At 48.6% G+C, this 25614-nt stretch overlaps 1 protein-coding gene across 1 annotated transcript in view; it reads left to right on the top strand.

Annotated features, from left to right (window-relative positions):
• Positions 1–23378, top strand: part of KCNA6 (potassium voltage-gated channel subfamily A member 6) — a 36938-nt gene extending 13560 nt beyond the window's left edge. The window contains exon 2 of the mRNA XM_069581460.1: positions 22964–23378. The gene's annotated coding sequence lies outside the window, so the exon portion shown is untranslated. The remainder of the gene's footprint in view (positions 1–22963) is intronic.
• The last annotated feature ends 2236 nt before the right edge of the window (positions 23379–25614 follow it).

The following is a 25614-nucleotide window of genomic DNA, read 5'->3' as shown; positions in this document are numbered from 1 at the left end:
CACTGAACACAGTCGCTGCTTTGGAAGGGCAGAGTGATCCCTTTGTTTAAAAAAAATAATTATTATTTATTTGGCTGCACTGGGTCTTAGTTATGGCACGCAGGATCTTTGGTCTTTGTTGCAGCATGCAGGGTCTTGAGTTGAGGCATGTGCGATCTAGTTCCCTGACCAGGGATGGAAACCAGGCCCCCTGCATTGGGAGTGTGGGGTCTTAGTCACTGGACCACCAGGGAGGCCCCAGGCTGGGTGCTCTTGCCCGGTGCCCATGGAGGCACTGTGCCTGTAGCGTTGGGCTTCTCACGGGAGGAAAGACCTCTTCCTACATGTGCATTTGAACCCCGGGCTGGAACATCAGAGGCTGAACCATGGTGCCCTAGTCTCCTCCATCTGGTGACCTGTGGTCGCTAGCTTGTGTGGCCACTCTTGGAAGCCTTCCTGCGGGATCGTGTTGGACTGAGTCACAGCGGACTTGTAGATGGGGGTGGGAGGAGGGTAGTTATCAGACACAGACAGTGGGAGGGAGCGGAGGTGAGGGCTGGCAGCTGGGGAGAAGACAGTCACAACTCCAGACGAGGGATGTCCCTGCAGGGGAGCAGGGACCTCCCGACAATCAAGAACACGCTCAGTTAATGTGCAAATATAATGTGCAAATATAACACCCTGAGGCTCTCTGCCATCACCCTTGTGTAGGTTCTCAGCACCCGATGTTAGAATTATTGCAATGTTAGTCACTCAGTCATGTCTGACTCCTTGTGACGCCATGGACTGTAGCCCACCAGGCTCCTCTGTCCATGGAATTCTCTAGGCCAAAATACTGGAGTGGGTAGCCATTTCCTTCCCCAGGGAATCTTCCTGACTTAGGGATTGAACCCAGGTCTCCTGCATTGCAGGCAGAGTCTTTACCATCTAAGCCACAAGGGAAGCCTAAAATTATTGCAATAAGACCATTCAATTTGGGGAAAAAAGAACACCCTAAGTTACATGCGCTGTTCAATTACACGGGCAGGGACACAGGTGGGTGTGGAGCAATAAAGGTTTTCCATCTAAAATGACTAGAATGAGAAAAAGGCAAACTGTGGTGTTGGGCTATTTTTCCCATTTGAGGATGACCTCCTGCATCTCTGATGTCAGATAACTAGGTGTCTCCTACGCCTGTCGGCTGGGAGCGGGACAGAATTGAGAGAGGACATTCCTAAAGTGGGACCATATGGCTTTTCTGGGTCATCACTTGCTCACAGCCTGGACTCTGCATTTGTCGGATGTCTGGGACATCATGACCCCTCTGTCAGCCCCAGACCCCTTCTTGTCCTTCTGAGATTATTCCCAGTGAGTTTCGGCTCCCAGGGGAACTCTTGTGTTTGTGAGATTTACTGGCTGAAAGTTAAATCATTGTAGAATTGGATCCATGTCCAACATATTGCCTTGGGAGGCAGATAAGAAAGTCTCCCTTTTTTCAGTGCTTTACGGGTAATTTCATTGTGATATTTCAGGGCTAGAATTCAAATGGAAAGTCTCAAAAGCAATTTGAGCTGCAATCAGCTCAAAATCCTCTGGATTCCAAGAGAGGTGAGGTCATCCCTTACCAGGGACAGCTTTCACTGCAGAAAACCCAAGTTGAAAAAAATTCTATAACCCTTCCTTCCATTCCCCCTAAAATATCTGCTCTTTCCAGGAGTGTGGAAAAAATGAAATCAGGTTGGACTTCAAGGAAATCCATCATGGGCCTTCCATCTTAATGCTTCTCTGCCTCACTTTTTCCAATAGGTGCACTTCTAAAAAGTTGCTGTTTTTGTTGTGTGAGTGTGTGTGCATGTGTGTGTATATAAAATAATAGATTCAGTTTCTATCAGAGGTGTTTTCAATAGTAGGGAGCCTCTTCACATTAAAAAAATCGCAGTATAGCTAAACTTACATGAGGATATCTGGTCTATAGAAAAAGGAACGTTGACTAATTCGTGGCACACTTGCTATGAATACCATCCTAATTCCCTTTCTCTAATGGTGGGTAAAGGAATACTCTCAGAAAGATTTAAGAAAGAAAGAGCCTTTCTATTTGTTGGCAGAAGCAGGGGATACTTTTCAAAATGCATCTTCAGAAGTGGGCACTTGAGGCGAGTCTTACCATTTCCATGACTTTCTTACTGCATTTTGACTCTAGGTGCTGAATCTGCCAGTATTCCGATGTGTTCGAGTTCAGTCACTCAGACCTGTCCGACTCTTTGTGACCCCATGGGCTGTAGCCTGCCAGGCTCCTGGTGGGTTGCCATTTCCTCCTCCAGGGAACCTTCCTGATTCAGGGATTGAACCCGCATCTCTTGGGTCTCCTGCATTGGCAGGCAGATTCTTTACCACTGTGCCACCTGGCAGCACTGCATTTTCCGTCCCTGTGGCCGTGTCAGGTGAGGCAGGATGGGAGATTTGAGGACACAGTTCTGAGCCCCTAGTTTCTCTGTAAACCAAGTCGGAAGAGGTGATCTCAGCCAACCCGGGAGTCGGCGCCCAGTGCTGCCACCCTCTGGCTCTGCTGCCATGTGGCCTTGGGGGTGTTGGGAACCTCTCTGAGCCTTTTCTTCCCTGTGAAAACATCCCTCATGGTGGCCAGTGGAATGTACTGAGGCAGAGCTGGCCCAGGTGTGTCACACGGCCTGGCAAGCACCCAATCAGAGAGCAGTATTATTTCCATGGTCTCTCTTTTCTTTCCCTGGTTCAGTGGGATGTTGAGGCTTCAACTGGCAAGCGTCTGAAAACTGTCCAACCTTTTGGAATGGTGGAAACCACTCGGAGCTCTCATAAATTAGTCTTTTGGGAGATATAAGTATCTATAATAGTTTCTATTGCTTTGCAAATTTAGATTGGCTGACCACGATCCAGCTATTCAATCATCAGATACTTGGCTGTCACAGAGGAGACTCATGGAAAGGGGTTGAATGCCCTTTTCAACTTGAAAACTACTTCCAGGCTAAAAATGCCAGCAGAAGAGAGTATCCAAGGATTCTAGTAAATCCCTTTAAAGAGGACGTAAGCAATGAGGCAGCATATCCCTGGGAGCAGTGAGAGCTTCCAGCTCCCTTAGGAATTAACTGAGCATGTGAGTAAGCGAGTGTAGACAGATCTGGGGCTCAGCTCGTTACCTGCCTGGCTTCTGGGCCCAGGTGGGGTGCTACCTGGGGTGCCCAGCAGCTCATTGACGTGCCTTTTGTTATGTGTTTGGGGTCGATGGTCTTTGAAATTACGACACAAACTGTTGGGAAATAGGATTCAATTTACAGAGAACGTATTTCTTTATATGCAGCATTTCAGGATGTGTTTCATTTGCATGGAAGTCAGTTGAGTTCCATGGTAAATACGTAGAGAATAAGACAAAACAACATGGAATAACTGAATAAGAAGAGACTTCCAGAAGTCAGGGAATACAGTGCTCTGCCTTGCACTTGAGTAAGTCCCTAATTTTCCCAGGCCTATTCTTCTTCTTTTTAATATTTGCTTATTTATTTGGTTGCACCTGGTCTTAGTTGTGGCACGTGGGATCTAGTTCCCTGACCAGGGATCAAACCCGGGCCCCCTGTATTGGGAGCCCAGAGTCTTGGCCACTGGACCACCAGGAAAGTCCCCCAGGCCTCTCCTGAGACTTCCTCAATGAGAATCCGTATCCCACACCCCTTCAAGGACATGTGTTTGGGCTTCACAGCCTTTGTTGTCGGGGCTTTTTCCTCCTATGTCAGTTACGCATCGCCTGTGGTGCTTTAACTTCCTCGTGTTTTTTCTTCTGCTGCCACATATACTGGCCAGATTACTTAGAGTAGCTCCTTCTGTCAGCTCCTCAAGGTGATCTGCCGAGCACCAGTCCAACATCCCCACGGGAACAGAATCTCTGGGCGTGATGCCCGTTTCAGAAATGATGGTCCTAGTGGTTAAGAATCTGCCTTGTGATGCAGGGAATGCAAGTTCGATCCCTGGTCAGAGAACTAAGACTCCACCTGCTGAGGGACAGCTAAGCCTGCGCACCACGACTACTGAGCCCACGGGCTCCAGCACCCACGAGCAGCAACTGGAGAGTCTGTGGGCCGCAGGAAAAGATCCTGCACAAAACAAGGAAGATCCCAGGAGCTGCAACTAAGACCCGACCCAGCCAAATAGCACTGCCTCTGAGAGACACAGAAGGCATATGTGCAGAAGAGTAAAGCCTCTGAGAAGTCCTGCAGCGAGTAAAGCTATTTCCCTTCTCAAGTCAGTGCTGTTCAAAGTTTTTTTTTTTTTTTTTTAACCTCAGAAGCTCCACCTCTTTTTGGAGGGAACTTCTATTCATGTCCCACAAAAAAAAAAAAAAAAAACAAAACCCTGTAATCCAAGGAATATTAATACATTTCGAGAAACTCAAAGAGATCTGAAACTCCCGGCAATGGATTTGAGTCCGTGAAACCTCAGCCCTTTAAATAAGGTCTTCTCAAATGGATCGTTGGGGACCTCCTTAGCAACCGTCTTCAAGTTTTCCACACGCCTCTTAAGTTTGTGCAGAGGCTTACGGAATCAGTGAGTTGATAAGGCTCTGAATAATGCGGAAGGAGACATTCCCTCCCCTGGTGACCTTGCTCTTAAGTAGAAGTCCTTGAGAAAAAGAACTGGAAGCGTTGTTCTTTGTTAGAGGTGAAGTTTATGTTCTGCTTTGCTTGCAAGTGGCCACACTTGACATACACTTCGCCAATGGATGACTGACTTCAGGGTTGCCTTACGGTGCTAGCAGTTTGATTTCCATGCACGTTGTTAACCAAATCAGAGATCGCACGCCTGTGTGCTAAGTCGCTTCAGTCTCGGTTGACTGCGACCTCATGGACTGTAGCCCACCAAGCTCCTCTGTCCATGGGATTCTCCAGGCAAGAATACTGGAGTGGGTTGTCATTTCCTTAATCTTCCCGAACCAGGGATCGAACCCAGGCCCCCTGGGTCTCCTGAATTGTAGGCAGATTCTTTACCGCTGAGCCACTGGGGAAGTCCCTTCTGTGCTTAGAGACAAAAGGAGGGGATGTGGTTGCTCTTGACCTGCTGTTGCCTTTGTCTCGGCTCCTCTCCTGGACATCCTGGACTGTGCGTGAGGAGGAGCTTCTGATAACTGACTGTTTTGTCTTTAAATCCACCAAGAGTCAGAACAAGTGGACTGTGGAAAAAGTGGGAATCACATTTAATTCTGGGTCTGTCACTGGCTTCGGAGAAGGCAATGGCACCCCACTCCAGTATTCTTGCCTGGAAAATCCATGGACGGAGGAGCCTGGTGGGCTGCCATCTATGGGTCGCACAGAGTTGGACACGACTGAACTGACTAGCAGCAGCAGCAGCAGCAGCTGTCACTGGCTTGCTGTGACCCTGAGCAGGTTGCCTGCCTGGCACTGGGCAGGGATTAACTGTCGGTATGATTCTGTCCCAGAGTCTTCATCTGTACAGTGAGGTGGTTGCATTAGACAATTTTTGAGCTTTTGCTGGAAAATTCTATGGGCGCTCAAGCCTATTCATTAAATGTACAGCTGGTTCCCTTGATCACTTGGCCAACTTTATTGCTTGACTTTTGCCACTAGAGTGATCTTTCAAAGAGAGAGTGGGCGTTAACTTACAATTTCAACTTTACATAGAATCATTCAGTTTTAGAGGTTATCTGCTCCAGTCTCTTACAAAGATCAGAACTTAACACTTTAAAAATATACTGAGCTGGTTATAGCAAAGTCTTGGAAGCGGTCATAGCTTTTTTTTTTTTTTTTTTTCGGTCATAGCTTTTTATGTGATACCGAGTATGATAAATCTCTTCCCTCTGCTTCTCAGTTACTTTCCCTCTCTCTCTATCTTCCCTCCTCCCGCCTCCTCTCCATCTTTCCTCCTTCCCTCCCTTCCTTCCTTCCTGTTTGCTTAGATGAAGTCTTTCTTAGTCAGTAAGTGATTTCTTAATCTTTTAAATCTCAGAGTAGCAAAATAAGCGTTCCTCGGTGTTGTCTGTGTCAGAACCTTGGCTTTATGACTGGAAAGACGTGGGGTGTGGACGGCGCTTCTGTGTTAAGGAGAAGCAGGGAATGCAGACCAGCAAAGATGCTGATCTAGTATCCTCCTGGCTCTCTGGCTCCCCACTTGCAGAGGGAACCTGCAGAAAAGACAAAGCCAGGTAGGTACAGCTCTTTGGTGTCTTCAAAGTAGGAGCTGCCTCTTGCTGTTTCTGGGTAACCCCGAGGGCGGTGTTGGACTGTTTGCTGGGATGTTCCCACTGAGCCATGCAGTTTCTCTGATAGGAAGGCCTGTCCAGCTCTGCCCTTTCAGCTAAGTCCCAGGAGCTGGGGCTGCACTTCGGGACCAGGGTCCTTGTTGAGCTGGCTCCCAGTCCTGCCCAGCTCCCAGGTCCTGGTGCTTTTTGGTGTTTGTGCCTCACCTTTATCCCGTTTTGCCTCGCTTCCTACTGCGGGTGCAGCCTGACAAGCAGCAGAGGGCTGGCCAGAGACAGAGGAAGCCCATGTGGACTCCGAGCGTGCTGTTTGAGCAAACGGCTTGAAACAAACAGTTTTATTTACTGACTTTAAAAGTTGCATCTGCTCATTATGGAAACCTAGTGCAATTTAGAAAAACATAAGGAAGAAAATAAAAGTTCCCACAGTCCCATAACCAGAGACTTTCAGTGTTGGTATTTTGTTGGTTTTTCTTCCAGACCAGCTCTGTCTCTGCATCTCTCTCTGTTGAGATCCATTTTGTATTTCATTAAAAAAAAGCTCCATATTTTGCCTCTAATTTTCTCATGCAGTTATCACATAGATGCACCATCGTTTTGGTAACCTACCGCCTACTGTGGGTCATTCTGGTTGTTTGCTAGCTTTTTGTTCTAAATGATGCTACGGTGGACATTTTTCCTCTATATAAGTGTTCACATTTATGATTCTGTCCTTAGGTTGTGTTCTTCCAAGAGTCAAGTAGCATAGATAAATTGAGCAAATTATTTTCTATACCTCAGCTTCCTCACCTATCATAAAGCAACAACAGAAACAACAGGAGGCACTTCACCAGCGTGGCGGATGCAGCCACATTTCTAAGCGCGTCGCCTGCTCCGATTTGTTTGCTTTCCCAGCAGCTCTGTGAGAAGCTCCACCCCAGAGGAGCCGCTGGTCCAGGTCTCATGGTCCAGGCATTCTAGCTGTAGCATCCTTGCTCTTAACTTCCCTGTGAGACGTGGAACAGTCCCCTGATCTCTATCCGGTCCTAAGGTCATCTACATCATTTATTTCTACACTAGCCGTGTTCCCAAGTAACACGGTTGCCAGGGGTGAGTTCTCGACTCCTTAAATCCTTGAATCTTCACCCTGGCATTTGTGTATTTAATGGGATTGGAGTGTGTGTATGTGTGTGTGTGTGCGCACGTACACACACTTATGTAATCTCAGGGATGGAGCAGAGCCGACGAGAGAGTGTGGGGCAGAAAAGCCTGGATATCTGTTGATAAAACAGTGAAGTGCGGTTATTTGGTGTTATTCGTTAAGGATAACTCATCTCAGCCTCTATGGCTGGGAAACTGGTCATGTTAGAATCGGGCGGTCAGTCCAGTGGAGCAGGAATGGGGTGGGGAGTGCTGTCCAGTGCCATCCCATCCCCAGAGCACATGTCTGCATGTATTCCCTGAAGAGGGCACCTCCCCTCCCCGAGTGGCTCTGTCCACAGCAAGGTGATGCCTGCAGGTGTGACTGTTCATCCTGCAAGGAAGAGGGGATCACAGACTCATCACAGAATGACGGTCCGGGCTGCCTCATCATGGTGTTCAATACAGAGACCACTTGGCCTCCCAGAAACCCTGACGCAGGATCTGGCAGAAGCTGAGGGTCTGCTTCTCTAAGACTTGTGTGCCGCATGACTATCTTCAGGAAACCTGAGGAGATCTGAGGTGGTGGGTCTCCACCTTTCCAGTGCTTCAGAATCCCCCTGAAGTGTTAGTCACTTCAGTCATGACCGACTCTTTGTGACCCCATTGACTGTAGCCCGCTAGGCTCCTCTGTCCATGGGTATTCTCTAGGCAAGAATATTAGAATGGATTGCCATACCCTCCTCCAGGGGATCTTCCCAACCCAGGGATTGAACCCAGGTCTCCTGCACTGCAGGCAGACTCTTTACCTTCTGAGCCACCAGGGAAGCCTGAATCACCCTGCTGTTGCTGCTGCTGCTGCTGCAAAGTCGCTTCAGTTGTGTCTGACTCTGTGTGACCCCACAGACAGCAGCCCACCAGGCTCCCCTGTCCCTGGGATTCTCCAGCCAAGAACACTGGAGTGGGTTGCCATTTCCTTCTCCAATGCATGAAAGTGAAAAGTGAAAGTGAAGTTGCTCAGTCGTGTCCAACTGTCCGCGATCCCATGGACTGCAGCCTTCCAGGCTCCTCCGTCCATGGGATTTTCCAGGCAAGAGTATTGGAGTGGGGTGCCATTGCCTTCTCTGGAATCACACTAGGAGCTTTATTTTAAAAAGTACCGCTTTCTGCCCCTTTTGCTGTCTTAACGCCTTCTCGCTTCTCCAGTTTGAACCACTGATCTAAGATGCAGTCAAGAAGCAACACTTAAAAAAAAAAAAAGCTTCTCGAGAGACTGTAGGGCACAGCCATATTTGGGGACCACTGGTCTAGGAGGTTCTAGCCCCCATGCTTTTATACCTTCACCTGTACGTGCCCTTCACATTTCACAAAGCTCTTTCACAACAGGACATCACAACAGTTCACCGAGACCAGCAGAGCAGGCATTTTTATGACTTTCCTTGGCCCAGAGAGGTTGACTGAGTTGCCCGTGGTGGCACAGCTTCCCCACCAGTCAGAGCAGAGATTCCCTGCCCAGCCCCGGCCAGTCCCGCCCAACCCTTTGGGAAGGGGCAGCCTCCCTTCCCCTGAAGATCTTGCAGGATGGAATTATCTCAGCCCCCTTCTTGTGGAGCTTCCTTCTTTGCCTTCTCACCCACATCCCTTCTACTGCAGCCCTGCCTCCTCCTCAGAGAGCTCCTCGTGAAATGGTGCCAGTCACCTCTTTTCCCCAAGCTCCACCCCCACATAACAGATGGCCCCAAGGACAGAGAGGTCTGACCCCCAGCCCCCCCCACCCAGCCTTTCGTGGCCGATCCTCTGCATTAGTGCGTGGCAGGAGCCAGCAGAGCTGCGTCCAGCAGCAGCTGTCTGGGACTCCCTCTGCTTTTCCCCTGCTGTCACCTCCTGTCTGAATTCTCCCTCCACCACCGAAGCTTCTCTCCTGCACCTACTCCCCTCCCACCCTGCCCCCAGGATAGCCTTCAGGCCCACCTGAGTCCTTCCTGTGAGCCCCTGCAGTGGCGGGTCTCCTCTCTGGACATCTGGGACAGACTGGTGCTTGACAGTGTGGACCAGGTTGAGGAGGACAGAAGCAGGTACCTGTATATGCTCTTCTCTATCCATCCTCTGCCCAGGAACCAGCTATTGGCTCACACTCTCCCCCGACTCGAAGCGACGACTTCTGCTTCTCTTTCCTCTTCCTTCCCTTATTCGAACCTTTCCCCTCGTGCAGGCGGGATCCTGGACCAGCTCCCAGGGACTGCAGGCTCCGAGTCAGAACCCTGCAGCCTTGGTCCCTGGGATGCTGAGAGGGGGGCGGGGGTAGGGAGGAGGCGGGGTTTTGCGCTGCAGGCTGCAGAGCTGTCCCAGGGGGAGGTGCAGGTGCGGAGGCCCTGCTTCCCTTTACTTGCTCAGCATCCTTGTGACAGGGGATGGCACCCCCTGGCAGATACCAGCAGTGACTGCAGCATCAGAGCAGGTTCCAACCCTGCCTCTCTGACTCGCTAGCCTCGAGACCTTCTTTCTTCTTTGATGCTTTGTGTTCCTCAGCTATAACATGGAGAGCATCGTGCTTAAAAACTTAAACAAAACTGACTTTTCTGGGCACAGAGAAGCAGGGCAGGGGATGGCAGCAGTTCTGAGAATCGGTAGGATGGAGGAAACGCCTTATTCAGTGTCTGGTACCCACTCATTCTTTCTTAACAGACATTTATAATGGGCCCACATGAGCCAAACCCTGGAGAATCAAAGGTGAGCAGGGCTTAAAATCTTGAGGAAGGAGGTACATGGCAGACATGAGTAGATAGCTGGCCATAGCACAGTGTGCTCAGTGGTGGAAGCTACGGGGACAGGCTTTCCGTGAAGCCTGCGCCGTCATTCCGTCTCATCACCCCTGAGCTCTGATTGTGGGTTGCTGTTGTTGTTTACTCAGTTGTGTCTGACTCTCTGCGACCCCATGGACTGCAGCACGCCAGGCTTCCCTGGCCTTCACCATCTTCCAGAGCTTGCTCAGACTCATGTCCATTGGTCGGTGATGCACAGACAGACACTGATGCAGGAATCAGGGGACAACTTAATTAGCATCAGAGCAGTGCTCAGATCCTGCAGCTCGGGGTGCTGGGGTAAAAGGCCAAGCTGAAACATGCAGCTGGGACTGCAGGCAAAGTGGGGAGGGACTCTTACTCCTTTCTACCTTGGAAGGAGCTTCCAGATCACATTGCAAAGGACAGAGCAGGAAGTTGGAACCACTTTTGCCCATGACCGTGATGGAGGGCTTCCCTTGTAGCTCAGCTGGTAAAGGATCCATCTGCAATGCAGGAGATCCTGGTTCGATTCCTGGGTTGGGAAGATCTGCTGGAAAAAGGATAAGCTACCCACTCCAGTATTCTTGGCCTTCTCTGGTGGCTCAGCTGGTAAAGAATCTGCCTGCGATGTGGGAAACCTGAGTTCGACCCCTGGGTTGGGAAGACCCCTTGGAGAAGGGAATGGCTACCCACTCCAGGATTCTGGCCTGGAGAATTCCATAGACTGTATAGTCCATGGGGTCGCAAAGAGTTGGACACAACTGAGTAACTTTCACTTCATGATGCAAGGCTCAGGGGATCCTGCTCTCTGGGGCTTGGCCCCCTGCCTTACCTCATGTCCACAGAAGGCTGCAGTGGTTCCAGAAATCACGTCCTCATACCACCATGTCCAAAGGCAGGAAGAGAAGAATGAGGAAACAAGAATCTGACCAGCTCTCTTAGAGGTGACCTGCAGGAGGAGAGAGAGCAAGACTCTGAAATTTGCAGTGGTCGACATTCCCAGCGGCTTAATCCTTCCTTGGAAACCATATGCAAGATGCTCCTGGTAAGAAAGGTAGAGAATTCTCCTGGAGGCTGGAGGGAGTCAGGGGAGGTTTCCCAGAGAAGTCAGTATATCAGCTGGGCCTAGCAAGATGAATAGGAGTTTTCAGGATTGAACATTCTCAATAGAAGGAATAACTTGAGCAAAGGCACGGGGACTTGGGACTTCCCTAGAGGTGCAGTTGTTAAGACTCTGCACAGGTTTGATCCCTGAGCTGGAAACTAAGATCCCACATGTTGCAAAAAAAAAAAAAAAAAAAAGGTTCAGGGACCCAAGAAAAGGAGGATGTGTTCAAGGAACTGGGAGCTGGGAACACATAGGGTGGGACAGAGTGTACTGCAGAGGCTGGGAGAGAGAGGTTGGATTCAGGTGGTGATGAGCGGTGACACTGTTAGGGGCTGGATTCGTTCTGACACCCGTGGGAGCCGCAGGAGCTGTCGGTCAGAGGCAGGACCTGCTGAGATGTCTTTTGGGAATGATCCCTCTGGTTGAAGTGAGGACTGGAGTCGAAATGAGGCTCGAGACCCAGTGCTATGCAGTGGCCAGCATGGCACGTTGTGGGGAAGCGTGGTGGGAGTGGTCCGCCGAGGTTTTGTCACTATTGTTCATCATTGCTGGCACAGGTGACCTCTGGCCAGGTTATTGTGAACAGGGCAGTCCTTTATTGCCCCTGCAAGGGCAGACTTGTCTTAACGCACTGCTCCTGGTGTGCCCCTGAAGGAAGGCTCCTACAGGAATCCAGGTAAATAGAGGAGGTTCTGGTCATGTGTGCCGGGAGCTCTTGGATGGACAGGCTGAGCACTGGCTCTACAGTTTGGAGGTGGATTTGAAAAGAGCCTTTGTACTTGAGGTGCTGTGGTGCCAGGCTGCAGAAGCTGTCTGCCTCCAGGAGTTTCTTGAAAGTGGAAGCTGCCCACGTGTGTGTGCTTGGAGGGTGTAGAGTGGGAATGGGGTGGGGGGAGTTGTCACCATCCTGCTGACCTCAGGGGCACAGGTCTCACAAACCCCTTCTCCTCTGGCCACCCTGTCTCCCCTGGATCCTCTCTGGGAGCCCGAGAAGCCCTCCCTCCACCGCTGAGAGCCAGTGGGAAGGAACAGCCACTCTTTTGTCCCTGGAACTTTCTCCGAAAAGAGTCAGGGCTGCCAGGAAATCATCAAGGGGAGGTGTTTGACAAGCAGGGTTATTCAGAAGGAAAAGCCTTGCCTGCCAGCCTCCATTCCCCAGGCTTCCATAGGCGCTGACTCCCACCTTTGCTGCCTGGGGAGCTGTAGCATCATGCCATCCTTGCCCAGGGTAGGGGGTGGGCAGCAGGGATTAATGTGGGTGCTCTCAGTGGGGAACTGAACCTGAGGAAAGCAAGACTGCTTCCCTTGACCTCCGATGGCTCTGTAACCTAAATAAAATGTGATTCAATGGACCAGGTGACTTAGTTGCCTCTGAAAAGTGAAGAAATCTCCCTGCAATGCAGGAGACCTAGGTTTGATCCCTGGGTTGGGAAGATCCCCTGTAGAGAGGCATGGCAACCCACTCCAGTATTCTTGACTGGAGAATTCCACGGACAGAGGAGCCTGGAAGTCTACAGTTCATGGGGTCACAAAGAGTCAAACACAACTTAGCAGGACTGTGAAAAGCAGGACACTTTATCTGTTTGCTCCTGGCCTGCCTGCCTGTGAACAGTCTATCTTTATGGATCTGTTGTACCTCGGTTTCTTGGAGTGAAGTTGGGTTACTGTGAGAAATAACAAGCTAGATGCATTGTACACTGGATACCATGTCCTGGGTAAATGCGCAAGAACAATTCTGCTACATTTTCATATAATTATACGAAACAGAAGTGACTTATTGGAAATCTGGTGATAGCTCATGTCCAGCTTAGACAGTGTCCTTATAAAGTGGAAAATCTGCAGCTTTCCAGCTAATTTCACCAATGGAGTCAGCTTTGACTAATGCTTCGGAGGGTCAGGTCAGTTCAGTTCAGTTCAGTTCAGTCTCTCTGTCGTGTCCAACTCGTTGTGACTCCATGAATCACAGCACGCCAGGCCTCCCTGTCCATCACCAACTCCCGGAGTTTACTCAAACTCAAGTCCATCAAGTCAGTGATACCATCCAGCCATCTCATCCTCTGTCATCCCCTTCTCCTCCTGCCTCCCAATGCCTCCCAGCATCAGAGTCTTTTCCAATGAATCAACTCTTTGCATCAGGTGGCCAAAATATTGGAGTTTCAGCTTTAGCATCAGTCCTTCCAAAGAACACCCAGGACTGATCTCCTTTAGAATGGACTGGTTGGATCTCCTTGCAGTCCAAGGGACTCTCAAGAGTCTTCTCCAACACCACAGTTCAAAAGCATCAGTTCTTCAGTGCTCAGCTTTGTTCACAGTCCAACTCTCACACCCATACATGACCACTGGAAGAACCATAGCCTTGACTAGACAAACCTGTGTTGGCAAAGTAATGTCTCTGCTTTTGAATATGCTGTCTAGGTTGCATAACTTCCCTTCCAAGGAGTAAGTGTCTTTTAATTTCATGGCTGCAATCACCATCTGCAGTGATTTTGGAGCCCCCCAAAATAAAGTCTGACGCTTTGGAGGTTACACGATGCTAATGGGCATTTGGCATGACTCAAGTGAGCCCCGAACCTGCTCTCAGATCTGCTTGGAAATCAGAGGAACATGGTAGCACTGAGGGGACTTCCTCCATCCACTTTAGTTTTTAATTTTAAAAAAAATTACTTTATTTTTGGTTGTGCTGGGTTGTCACTGCTGTGCGCTGCTTTCTCTAGTTGCAGAGAGTGGGGTCTGCTCTCTGTTGAGTTCACAGGCTTCTCATTGCGGTGGCTTCTTTGTTGAAGGGCGAGGGCCCTACAGGCTTCTGTAGTTGCAGAGCCTGCTGAGTGTAGGCTCCAGTAGTTGTGGCGAATGAGCTTAGTTGCTTCGAGGTCTGCAGAACTTCCCAGACCAGGGATGCAACCCACATACTTTGCACGGCAGATTCTTAACCGCTGGACCACTAGTGAAGCCTCTCCTCCCACTTTAAACAAGGTTCTGTTTGTGTGCTGTTCCTATGCTTGGCTTCTATCAGGGATATTTGTGGGAGGTAAGTTTCTGTTTTTTTCTTTCTTTCTTTTTTTAAAACTCAACTGGTAGTACACCCAAGCCCAATAAAAGAATTCTGTCTCTAGTGCGAGACTGGAATTTAGAATTCTAAGTCTAGACAGGTTGGTAGTGTGGCATACTGGTGGAATGTGGGGCCGGTGTCTTAGTTTCCTATTCTGTCCATCTAGTGGGGTGATTTGAGGGTAATTATTTAGCCTTATGGTGCCTCAGATTCTTCATCTGTGAAACAGAGAAAATAATGTCTATCTCAAAGGACGAGTGGGCTTATTCATGAGATAACATATTTAAAATATCTTGAACACACCAAGTGATGAGCAAAGTATAGCTATTATTTTAATTGGGCTGCAGAACGTAGGTGTTAGTGATTCTATAATTAAATGGGTCCAGTTAGCTTTCTTTGGGTTAAAAGAGACTAAAATGTCTGGCTCAAACTAATTTATTCCAAAAGGGAAATCTACTACTCATAAATTCATTTAAAATTGGGCTTTGGTTAGCAGAGATACCATAGAATAGGCCAAAGCATGGACAGCTGTAGGGGGTGAATGACTCTTTGGTGGTTTAATTGCTAAGTCCTATCTGACTCTTGCGACCCCATGGACTGTAGCCTCCCATGCTCTGCAGTTCGTGGGACTTGCCAAGCAATAATACTTATGTTCATGGGATTTCCACTTGTGTTCATGGGACTTCCTAGGCAAGGAGTGGGTTCCCATTTCCTTCTGTAGGAGATCTTCCCAACTCAGGGATCGAACCTGCGACTCTCACATCTCCTGCAGTGCAGGCGGATTCTTTCCGCTGAACCTCCAGGGAGGCCTAAATGTAAGGCTTACAGAGGCCTTCCATAGTAAGGCCCAAATTTTAACAAAATGAAAGTACTAGAATGCCTAGATAATGTAATGAATAGCTCTAACTGCTGAATTTTTGTAATATATTGAAAAATGCTGACTATGAGATATTCAGGCTGTCCCGAGGAGGCCAATGCAAGCAGCAGGACAAAATCATTAAACATAGGACACATCCTATGTGTGCTGGATGCATGCCAACCTCCTCTTTAGGCTCAGGGTATATCTACCCATGAAATCCTATCTGTCCCTATAAATGTTTCCAGTTAGTGTTATTAGACTCAATTAATTTCATTCTCATATCCATTAAATTAACCAGAGCCTGTGCTGGAACATTCAAAATAAGTCTAAGGTCCATAGTATGTTACTTGAAAATAATACAATTCTTTTGAAAAATTGGGCTTCAGGTACAGTGTGATCCAGGAGATAGATTTTTTTTTTCATTTCTCTTAATGTAATTCTTCTGTTCATATGGACTGCAGATGGTGTATGATGGCCAGTAGCTCTAGGCATATATCCTCCCAGGTTCTAGTCCCATAAACAGAGTCTTTTATTGATCGGAAAAAAATCCATGGTCTGATTTTCATTGGTCAGAATTTCACCTCATTTTCTTGTCTAATTGGACATATCTGGGTCATATGCACACTCTTGGAGCCAAGGTTGGGGTCAGTTTTATCCAAAGCACATGGACTGAGTATGCAGTGTGGAGACTGTTTTTCTAGAGGAGAGTTGGTGCTCCATGAGGAAGAGAAGGAATAACATAGATGTTGGGTAACTAAAAATGTATCAACCATCCTCCCCAAACAAACAAAATAGTGACTATTATATCCAGGCTCTTCTGCACCTCTTTTAGCCAGAGAAAAATATCATAGCTTAGGTAAATCAGCACCGAAATAGTACAAGGAACACGGCTCTGACTTTAAGTAAGGTGTTTCTAAAATCACACGTGGGCTTGCCGCTTTAGCTTTTTAGATTATCAAAGAATACTTTGGTATAATTCTTTTTTAAAAGTTACTGGTACATTTTCCCCCAACTTGTAATAGCTTTACTATTTTATTCTGATTATTAGGATAACATAGTTGACTCTTGAACAATGGATTTGAATGAAATGGGTCCACTTTTATGCAGATTTTTTTTTTCAATAAATACGTGTACTACAGTAAATAGTCCGAGGCTGGTTGAATCTGAGAATACAGAGGGCTGGCTGTAATGTTATAGTCAGATTTTTGATTGCGTGGAGAGTGGACACCCCAGATTCCTTTGTTGTTCAAAGTTCGACTGTATATGCAAAAAGGTGTATATCATAATATAAAGGTCACCAATAATCCCACAGTCCAGGGGTAATTCCTGTCATCATAGTATAATTATTCCACATGATTTGTGTGTGTGTTTATATGTGTCTTGTACGTATAAAACACTTAGCTAAAAATAAAGTCAAACATAAACTTATGAATACTTTATTACCTTTTAAGTTCAATTATATATTCTGGGCTTCCCTGGTGGCTCAGATGGTAAAGACTCTGCCTGCCAACGCAGGAAACCTGGGTTCAATCCTTGGGTTTCGAAGACCTTCTGGTGAAGGAAATGGCAACCCACTCCAGTATTCTTGCCTGGGAAATCCCATGGACAGAGGAGCCTGGCGGGCTATAGTCCATGGGGTCGCAAGGAGTTGGACGTGACAGTGACTAAACAGCAACAGAACATTCATGCATCTTTTTAAAAAATTAAAAAAATATATTTTTGGTTATACTGTGCAGCATGTGGGATCTTAGTTCCCCAACCAGGGATGGAACCAGCACCCCCTGACATGGAAGGGTGAAGTCTTAACCACTGGTCCACCAGGGAAGTCCTCTATAACATGTGTTTTTAAAGGTGCTTTCCTCTTACTGTATTCAAAGTCTAAAGGAGTTCAGGCTTTTGAAAAACAACACAGGCAGCCTCTGCTTATGAATAGAATAGTACAGTTTGTCTGCTGAGCTCAAAAGCTTCAGAAAGAACTCAATCTAGAGATATATACCCTTCATAAATTGAATACTTATCTATCAAAGCAATAGATGTCCTAAATCATCTTTTCGGCACACAAAAGCACCTTGTGGGGATATAAAGTGTGCCCATTGGCATTTATACACAGGTACATGTGCATAAGAAGCAGACTGGAGGTATATTAACAGCAATAATAGTCATAGTTACCAGTTACTGAATACTGTGCTGTACTAAAATATTATTGTAAATCCTCACACTGTAAGGCAGCCTCCATTATTATTATTGCCACCTATCAGATGAGACTGCATAAGTAACTGGGCTCAACCTGGATCTGTGTGGCTCCAAAGGCAAATGATTCTGTCTGAGTGGAAGGGATGTGTGTGAAGTTCAGTTTCCTTTTATAATTTTCCTTTATAGTTCCTCCACTGCGTAAAATGAGTATGTACGTTTTAGGATCAGAAAGGTTATTTCCACCTTGAAAATTTATAGTGCGTGGTCAATGGATAGAGATGGAGAACAGAAGGAATCGCCAGCTCTAGGTGAGACTGTTTATGTCACCAGCCAGCTTTGAGTTGGGGAGAGTGGCTGTTCACTAGATACACGTTAAATGGTATCTTGTGTAGCTTGTATTTTGTTGCTAATTATAATGTTCACATGCTCTTTAAAAAAAAAAAAAACTTTTGACTTTATATTGGAGCATACTTGATTCAGGGCTTCTCCAGTGGTTCAGCCATAAAGAATCTGTCTGCAATGCAGAAGCCTCAGATGTGGGTTTGATTCCTGGGTCGGGAAGATCCCCTGGAGGGGGGCATGGCAACCCACTCTAGTATTCTTGCCTGGAGAATCCTGGAGGACCTGGTGGTCAGAGGACCTGATGAGCTACAGTCCATGGGGTCGCAGAGAGTCAGACATGACTGAAGCGACTTAGCATGCATTGCACGCACTGTTGATTTAAAATGTGGGGACAGTTTCAAGTGTACAGCAAAGTGATTCGGTTTTAGATTTTCCCGCTTAGGTTGTTACATAATATTGAACAGAGTTCCTTGTGCTTTATGTACAGTAGGTCCTTGTTGGTCGTCCATTTAAAATATACCAGTGTGTACATGTCAGTCCCAAACTCCCTAACTCTCCCTTCCCCCTACCCGTCCCTTCTGGCAACCACACGTTCTCTAAGTCTGTGAGATGTTTCTGTTTTGTCAATGAAATCATTTGTATCATTTCCTTTTAGCTTCCACATATAAGCATTATCATAGGGTATTTCTCTTTCCCTGACTGGCTTCACTCAGCATGGCAATCCCTAGGTCCGTCCGTGTTGCTGCAGATGGCATTATTCCACTCCTTTTCATTGCATATATATATATATATATCACATCTTCTTTATCCATTCCGCTGTCAACAGGCATTTAGGTTGCTTCCATGTCCTGGCCACACACTCTTAAAGATAATGGCGAACCTTAAGCCTTGGGGGAGACTGGCAGCCTCCCTGTCGGTGTCTGGAGCATGACAGAGCCCTCACTTTGCTGCGAGGCATATCTCTGTCTCTCTGGGGATGCACAGGGTTTGGTGACATACCCCAGAGGGGCAGAAACTTTGATCAAGCTCAAAGTTTCAAAGAATGCCAAATTCCACATCACTCACAGATAGGCTGAGTGGTTGGAAACCAGTTGGTGAGCCTACCTCTGAAAACAGTGATAAGACCAGCGAGTGTAGACACGAGATTGAAGTGGTCAGTGGTTCACACTGGGTCCAGCAAGAAGCCGAATCGTCCAGATTCTTCTGGTCCTTGCCTTCCCCTGCCCATGTGGCATGGTCCATGTTCTCAAGACTGCAGCCCTTTTGAAGATGTGACGCCCCTCTCCCTGCCAACAGAAATTGCCAGGAGTTGATTTTAGGGGCAAAGGAAGGGGTGTTTGAAAAATACATGCATGAGAATTCTCACATTTAGTTGTTCAACTGTACTACATTGGAAACATAAGAATTTAAGACTCCCCCTGGTTATTTTAGCTTGTGTCTGAAGGGGATAAAGGAGACAGTCTGACGGCCTTACTGTTTAAAAGGAACTTTAAAGAACGTTTGATTTTTCATACGATTCTGAATAAGTAGGAAGAAATGGATGAATTAAAACCTGCTTTACTCAGCAAAGGGTTAAATGAATACTGAATTACCAGGTAGTCCCTAATTGCACAGGAAGTGTACACAAATGGTGCTCAGCGTTAGGTGTTCAAATTTGGAACCCGCGATGCCCTATTTTACGCTGGGTTTGGAATTTCGTGCGTTAGCTGCAACAAACGGTCATTCTCACGGTGGCCCTGTCTGTTGGCCTGTGGCACTGTCTCTTCTGTGTAGTCGTGTGCATGCAATAATTCAGCTACTCCATTGCATGTTTTGCCTTTGTTTTAGAAAATTGAGAGGGACACAGAAAAATTAAGAGCACCAAGCGATGATGTTAGTAGAACTGAGACAAGATAAGAATCATTCGGTTTGCCGGAAGTGCTGTATCTTTAGCTTCAGTCAGCAGTTCACTGGGATGCAGCCAGTTGAATCTGTTGGATTATGAAGGGAGGAAGCATATTGAAAAATCATGTGTGAAGTGCTGGAAATAGACCTGGATGCTTGTATCTGCCCGGCAAAGCGTGAGGAAGGATTTCATCAGACCTTAGCACTCCGGGATAGAAACCCCACACAACATATAATCTTTTGCACATTTTACATAAATACACATTTCCAGAAATTATGCGTGAAGATGGGAACTGCAAGTTTAGAGAGGTGTGAGCGGAAGGGCTTTAAAAAAAGCACGCAGTCTCTGAATCCTAGAGTTTTAAGGCAGAAAGGAGTTATGCTCCCCCCAAGCAATACATATTGATTGTTGCTGTAGAAAAAGGTAGTGGTTCAACAGATTCAGTGTTTATTCATTGGGCTCCTGTGTGTGCTTGGCAGTGGTGATAGAATGATACATGAAATGAGAACGATAAAATGATAAGTGAAATCATGAAAAATGATTTCTTCCTTTGACAGAATTGGTGATAATCATGAGATGTGTATGTGCTGATGGGGCATAAGGAAGCAGTTGTTAATCTAGTAAACCCCAACGTAAAACTACAGCTGTGATCAGTGTTGCAAAGCACGGATATCCACATACCTGAGCTACCAGGGCCTGAAATGGGGGGATTTGACTTAATGATATTCGAATGATGAAAAGGGAATTGAACAGGCAAAGGTTCCAGAAACAGCATTCCAGGCAGAGTGAACTATATCCAAAGGCCCTGTGATGGGATTAACACAGTGAGTACAGAGATGGGGTTGCCAACGGAACAAGGGAAAGGGTGCCGGGGGAGCAAGGAGGTCTCACCACAGTGCAGTGGGCTGGACACACTGTATGGATCCAGGTGGACTGGTCACGGAATTTTTGCTGGCATCCAGGTGGATGATGGCATTAGAACCCTAATGATGGAGACAGAAGGAGGTGAATGGATTTGACAGCAATGGGGGAGGTGAGCGCTTCCAGCCTTGCGGTGAATCAGAGATGTGGTGGGTTAGAGAGAAAGAGGTGGACGAGAGGAAGGAGATGATTTTTTTAGGATTGATAATACAAAAGAATAGGAAATCCAGTGCTCACTTCTTTAGTATTGCGACGAAGTATGATTGGAGCTGGGGGAGGTGCAAACAGCATATTTAAAACATTCTCATTTTTATTCGAGACACACACACACACACAATTTGAAAAGCCGCATAACACTGTAAGGCTTTTATGGAAACCCGGCAGGCTCCACCCCTCTTCTCACCATGAATCCAAGACCTCAGAGGCCAGCGCTTTCAATTATTTTAAGTTACTTTCTGGCATTTCCCTTCGTTTTTCTCTGTAAATACTTATGTTATTTCCTAATTTGTTTTTTCAGCTAATAAATATTGATAAAGCACCTGAGCACAGTACACACAGTAAAGAAAAATATACACAATAAATGAAAACACACGTCATACAAATACACGCGGTGAACAAAACCCCCCGCCCTCACGAAGCCATCGCTCCAGTGTGGAGGATGCCTAAAGGTTTAAATAAAACATCGCTGTCAGCCTCTCAGTGCATAGAGGCAGTGCTCCGTAGGGATGCAAGTGTTAGTCGCTCAGTCGTGTCCAGCTCTTTGCGACCCCATGGACTGTAGCCCGCCAGGCTCTTATGGTTATAGGTAATATGGTGAAGAATAGGCATCCATGGGTGTCCTGTGGGCACTGCTGGGGAGGAATGTAGAGGTCAGTAAGGGAAGGAGGGGAAAGGGATGACCCACCTGAGAAACAGCATCCGAGCAAAGACTGCAAAGATTGAGGGGAGAGCCCTATGGGTGTGCGGGGAGAGGGCATTCCAGGCCAGGGCAACAGCGAGTGCAGAGGCCCTGAGGCTGGAGGAGGTTGGGGGTCACTGAGGGTCCAATCAGCAGAGAGGCCCTTGCTGCTGGAGCGAGGTGAGTAGGGAGGGCCCTGGGGGTGAGGTCGGCTTGGTGGGGTGGGGAAGCCCAATGGGTAGGGTTTTGTGGGCTGCTGGAATGACCTCGGCTTCTACGCTGAGTGATGGGACGGCACCTCATGTCTTGACTGGAAACCATATTCCCACTTACCCTGCTTCCAGCAGACTTTTTGGTTAAATCAGTCTTCAGGGTTCCTACCATGATCACTATCAAATATTATTTCCTGGATTACCAGCATCATTTGTTTTAGATTCCACGTACAGGTGATGTCATATGATATTTGTCTTTCTCTGTCTGACTCTCTTCACTTAGTAGGGTCATCTCTAGGTCCATCCATCTTGATGCAAGAGGCGTTATTGCGTTCTTTTGCATGGTTGAGTAGTATTCCGTGGTGGACGTGTACCACATCTTTATCCATTCATCTGTCGAGGAACCCAGGCTGCTCCCATGTCTTGGCTATTGGGAATAGTGCTGCTGTAAACGTAGGGGTGCAAGCACCTCTTCAAATCAGATAAACGTCCCCTCTTCTGACTGAGTGGCAGAGGGGTAGGGGCTTGGTTTTGTGGGAGTGGGCAGGATACCTGGAGGAATTTGTCCAAGGCAACCCTGGCCTAATCTTGAAGGGCTTTGTGGGAGTTACAGGGACATGCCGGCACATCCAGGTGGCTTTTTCAGCCCAGGGCACAGTAGATACAAACCTTGAACATGGAACACTGGGCTCCCAATCTCACATGCTTTCCAGTAGAAAACAATGATGTCTGATATCACATGGGACAGACTGCAAAGGCTTCAGGAATCAGAGGAGAGAGAGATCCATTGTGTTGGTGTGGCCAGGGAGGCTCCGGGAGGCTCTGGGGCTCAGCTGGGCCAGGAGGGATGGGGGGGAGATGGAGGGAGGTTGAGACAAGAGGCAGGAGGTTCTGGTGGGCCGAGGGTGAGTAGCCAGGCTGTGGCAAGAACGCTTTCATGGAAGGATGGTGTGCCTGATGGATGCCGAGGGTCAAGATGAGCCCTGGAACCCAGGAGAACGGTGTCAGCATCCAAAAGAAGGGAGCTCAGCTGATAAATGTATGAAGCTTCGTCTTCCTGGGCCTGGGAGTTGAATGAATTGCTTGGACCTGATTTTGGAGACTGAGTGGCCATTACAGGTGAAGTATTTGTGGCCATGTATAAAGGCAGCTTCTGCAGGAGGCTTTCAGGGCTCAGCAGTTACTGATGGGCTGTGGGGACTCTTGCGGAGCCTGTGAGGTGGGAGGTGTGGTTTGAGCGAACCAGAGAGTCCAGGGACGGGGAAGGTGGGGGACCAGCATGCAGAGGAACCAAGAAAGAGGCTGGAGCTCCGTCCCAGGTCTCCTGGGGCCACTCCTTATGCAGCCAGGCCTCCCATCACTAACTCACCTCCTTTTCTTCTGATTTGTCCCTGGCAGGGAAGAAAGAAAGAGGCTGGCCCAGAATTCCAAACCAGGAGACCTACACCTGTATTTCTGATAGCGGCTGGACAAAGAGGACCAGGACCCTCAACTTCTCCAGAAGACGAGACACCCCCCCCACCCTCCTGGGGTGGACGGGCCTGACGCTTCTCCAGTGGCCTCCCATGAGCCATGACCAGGCTGGAAAAAACTGGGACGGGACCCATGGGCATTTAAAGATGGGGCTTGGGATACTGGGCTGAGGCTGGGGCAGGGAGGTGAGACAGAAGAACTGAGGGTGCAGACAGAAGAAACCAGGTGTGGAGGGGCCGGGGGTCGAGTGATGCCAGCGAGCGCATGGCTGTGCTGCAGGACCGTCCAGGAAAAGGGTGGCCACGAAGGACTCACAATAAACACACCCGGAGTCTCGGAAGCTGTATGTTTCAGTGTGTGAAAACACCAATGGCTAAGCTGAGCAGATGTGCCAAGCTGTGACAAAGGCAGGCAGGTACCCGATGCTGGACACTTGGCCGGCATCCCAGGGGCCACCCACAGATGGCATCAGAAAAAGGGGTTGAGCCCCTTCCACGGTGACCCCACCCTGCAGAAGGGGACGTTCTCCAGGGAGGCCAGGTGTGTCACCCGAGGTCAAGGAGTGGCCTGCCTGCAGGCAGGTGTCGAGGCCAGGTGATGAAGCCGTGTACGGGGTCTCCCAGGACAGCAGGGGCTTCTTTCTAGAGTGTGACCCACTCCACTCCTGGCCTGTCCCCTGGGGAAAGAGAGCAATTCCACTTCTGGGACGTCCTTCCTTCTCACCTCCGTCCCTCCTTGCAGCAACCGTCCAGGGTGCTCTAGGGGGGACATTCCCACGAGCACCCACTCATCCAAGTGTCTTGCCCTCTTGGTGACAAAACGCGTGAGGCTGATTTTCTTGCCGTGGGCTTACTTTTCTAATTAGGTGTTGCCAGGGTTACTGTCTGCTTTCATGCCGGGCCCTCCCAGGTCTGAGTGCTGGGTCACCAAACTGCTGCCTTGGCAGTGGGGACCATCTCCTCAGCCACATGCCCACCTGATGTCTGGTAAAGCCCCAGACGTGGACTCGTCACTCGCAGAGTATCTGGTGAATGAGTCAGGTTGTGGATGAATGAATGTAGGCTCTGGTTACTATACACAGTTAGCACTTGTTTAGTCGCTAAGTCGTATCCGACTCTTTGTGACTCCATGGACTGTAGCCCACCAGGCTCCTCTGTCCATGGGATATCCCAGGCAAGAACACGGGAGTGGGTTCCCATTCCCTTCTCCAAGGATCTTCCAGACCCAGGGATCGAATCTGTGTCTCCTGCATTGCAGGCAGATTCTTTACCATTGAGCCACCTGGGAAGCCAGAGTGGGGGGGTGGAGACCAGGTTAATGTAGGGGGACAGGAGAAGGCTGACCTGGAAGCTGCTCTCTTCGAGTGGAGAGCAGAAGTGGTCAAGGAATGAGGGAGGTCTTCTGGATGAAAAGGCCTGGGGGTGAGAGGCTTGCTGGCGTGTTCTAGGAGCGCAAGGGGGCCAGCATGGCTGGAAGGCAGTGAGCCCGCAGGGCGCAAGGTCAAGGTGAGCTGAGCGCCGAGGGTTGTCCAGCCAGGCAGGGCCTTGGAGGCACTGAAAAGACTTTGCCTGGACTTGGACTTGGAGGGATAGCCATTCCTCCAGGGTTCTGAGCGGAGAAGGGATGTGATCAGACTTAAAATTGAACAGACTTTCCAGTTGGGAAGCTGGTGGGATAACCTAGGTGAGAGCGGCTGCTGGTTGAACTCTGCTGTCTGCAGTCGGCGGGTAGTGATGAGAAGCACAGATTCTGCATAACTTTGAAAAGAGAATCAACAGGAGGGACTGGGTGTGGGGTTAAGAGAAAGAGTGAAGGCAAGGATGACTTCCAGCCTGTGGGGGAGAGACGGGACACCAGAGACTGGACTGTGCTAGAGGATTCTGTGGCTGTGCTGGAGACCCTGCAACCCCCTCCCAGAAGCTGGGATGAGGGGTGACCTTACCCTGCAGACTCCGCCCCCCTCACAGCCTGACTCTGCCTCCAGCCCCACTGCCCCCGCTGGTGGATGGGTGAGGGTCAGCTGCTTCTGCCCCCGCTGTCTGTCTCCCTGACCCCATGTCCAGGACAGACTGCGTCTGCGTTTCTGTGATTCATTCTAGTCTCTCCCTCCTGGGAAGGTTGGGGACCTGGCTGGCCTTGGCCTTGGTAGTCAAGGTATTGTCGCCTCCCAGGGCAGCCAAGCCGAAGTGGGTACACAGGAAACCAGAATTGCCTGAGGCTGAGACCTTGGGGATGGAAATGGTGGGATGGTTGGGGTGCTCCAGTAGAACCAGAAATCGATCTGAGAAAAGAAACAGCAGCGGGAGGCCGAGAACACCTCTCTCCTGGCTCCTGGAAGGGCCCGTCCAGAGTGGACAAATGGACAGTAGGTCCCCCTCAGACTGCCCTGCTCTCTGCCATCGGTGTGCACTTGGGATGCACCATTTCCGGGGGTGGCGCTTGTCTTCATTTCTAAAAAAAATTATTTATCTTAATTGGAGGATAATTACCAGGTTGTGATGGTTTTTTGCCATATATCAACGTGAACTGGCCACAGGCATACATGTATCCTCTCCATCCCGAATCCCTCCCACTTC

This window comes from Ovis canadensis, chromosome 3 (assembly GCF_042477335.2).
Source record: "Ovis canadensis isolate MfBH-ARS-UI-01 breed Bighorn chromosome 3, ARS-UI_OviCan_v2, whole genome shotgun sequence".
In the NCBI taxonomy this organism is placed as follows: Eukaryota; Metazoa; Chordata; class Mammalia; order Artiodactyla; family Bovidae; genus Ovis; species Ovis canadensis.
Note: the sequence above shows the minus strand (reverse complement) of the source record. Positions and strands in the feature narration are given on the sequence as shown.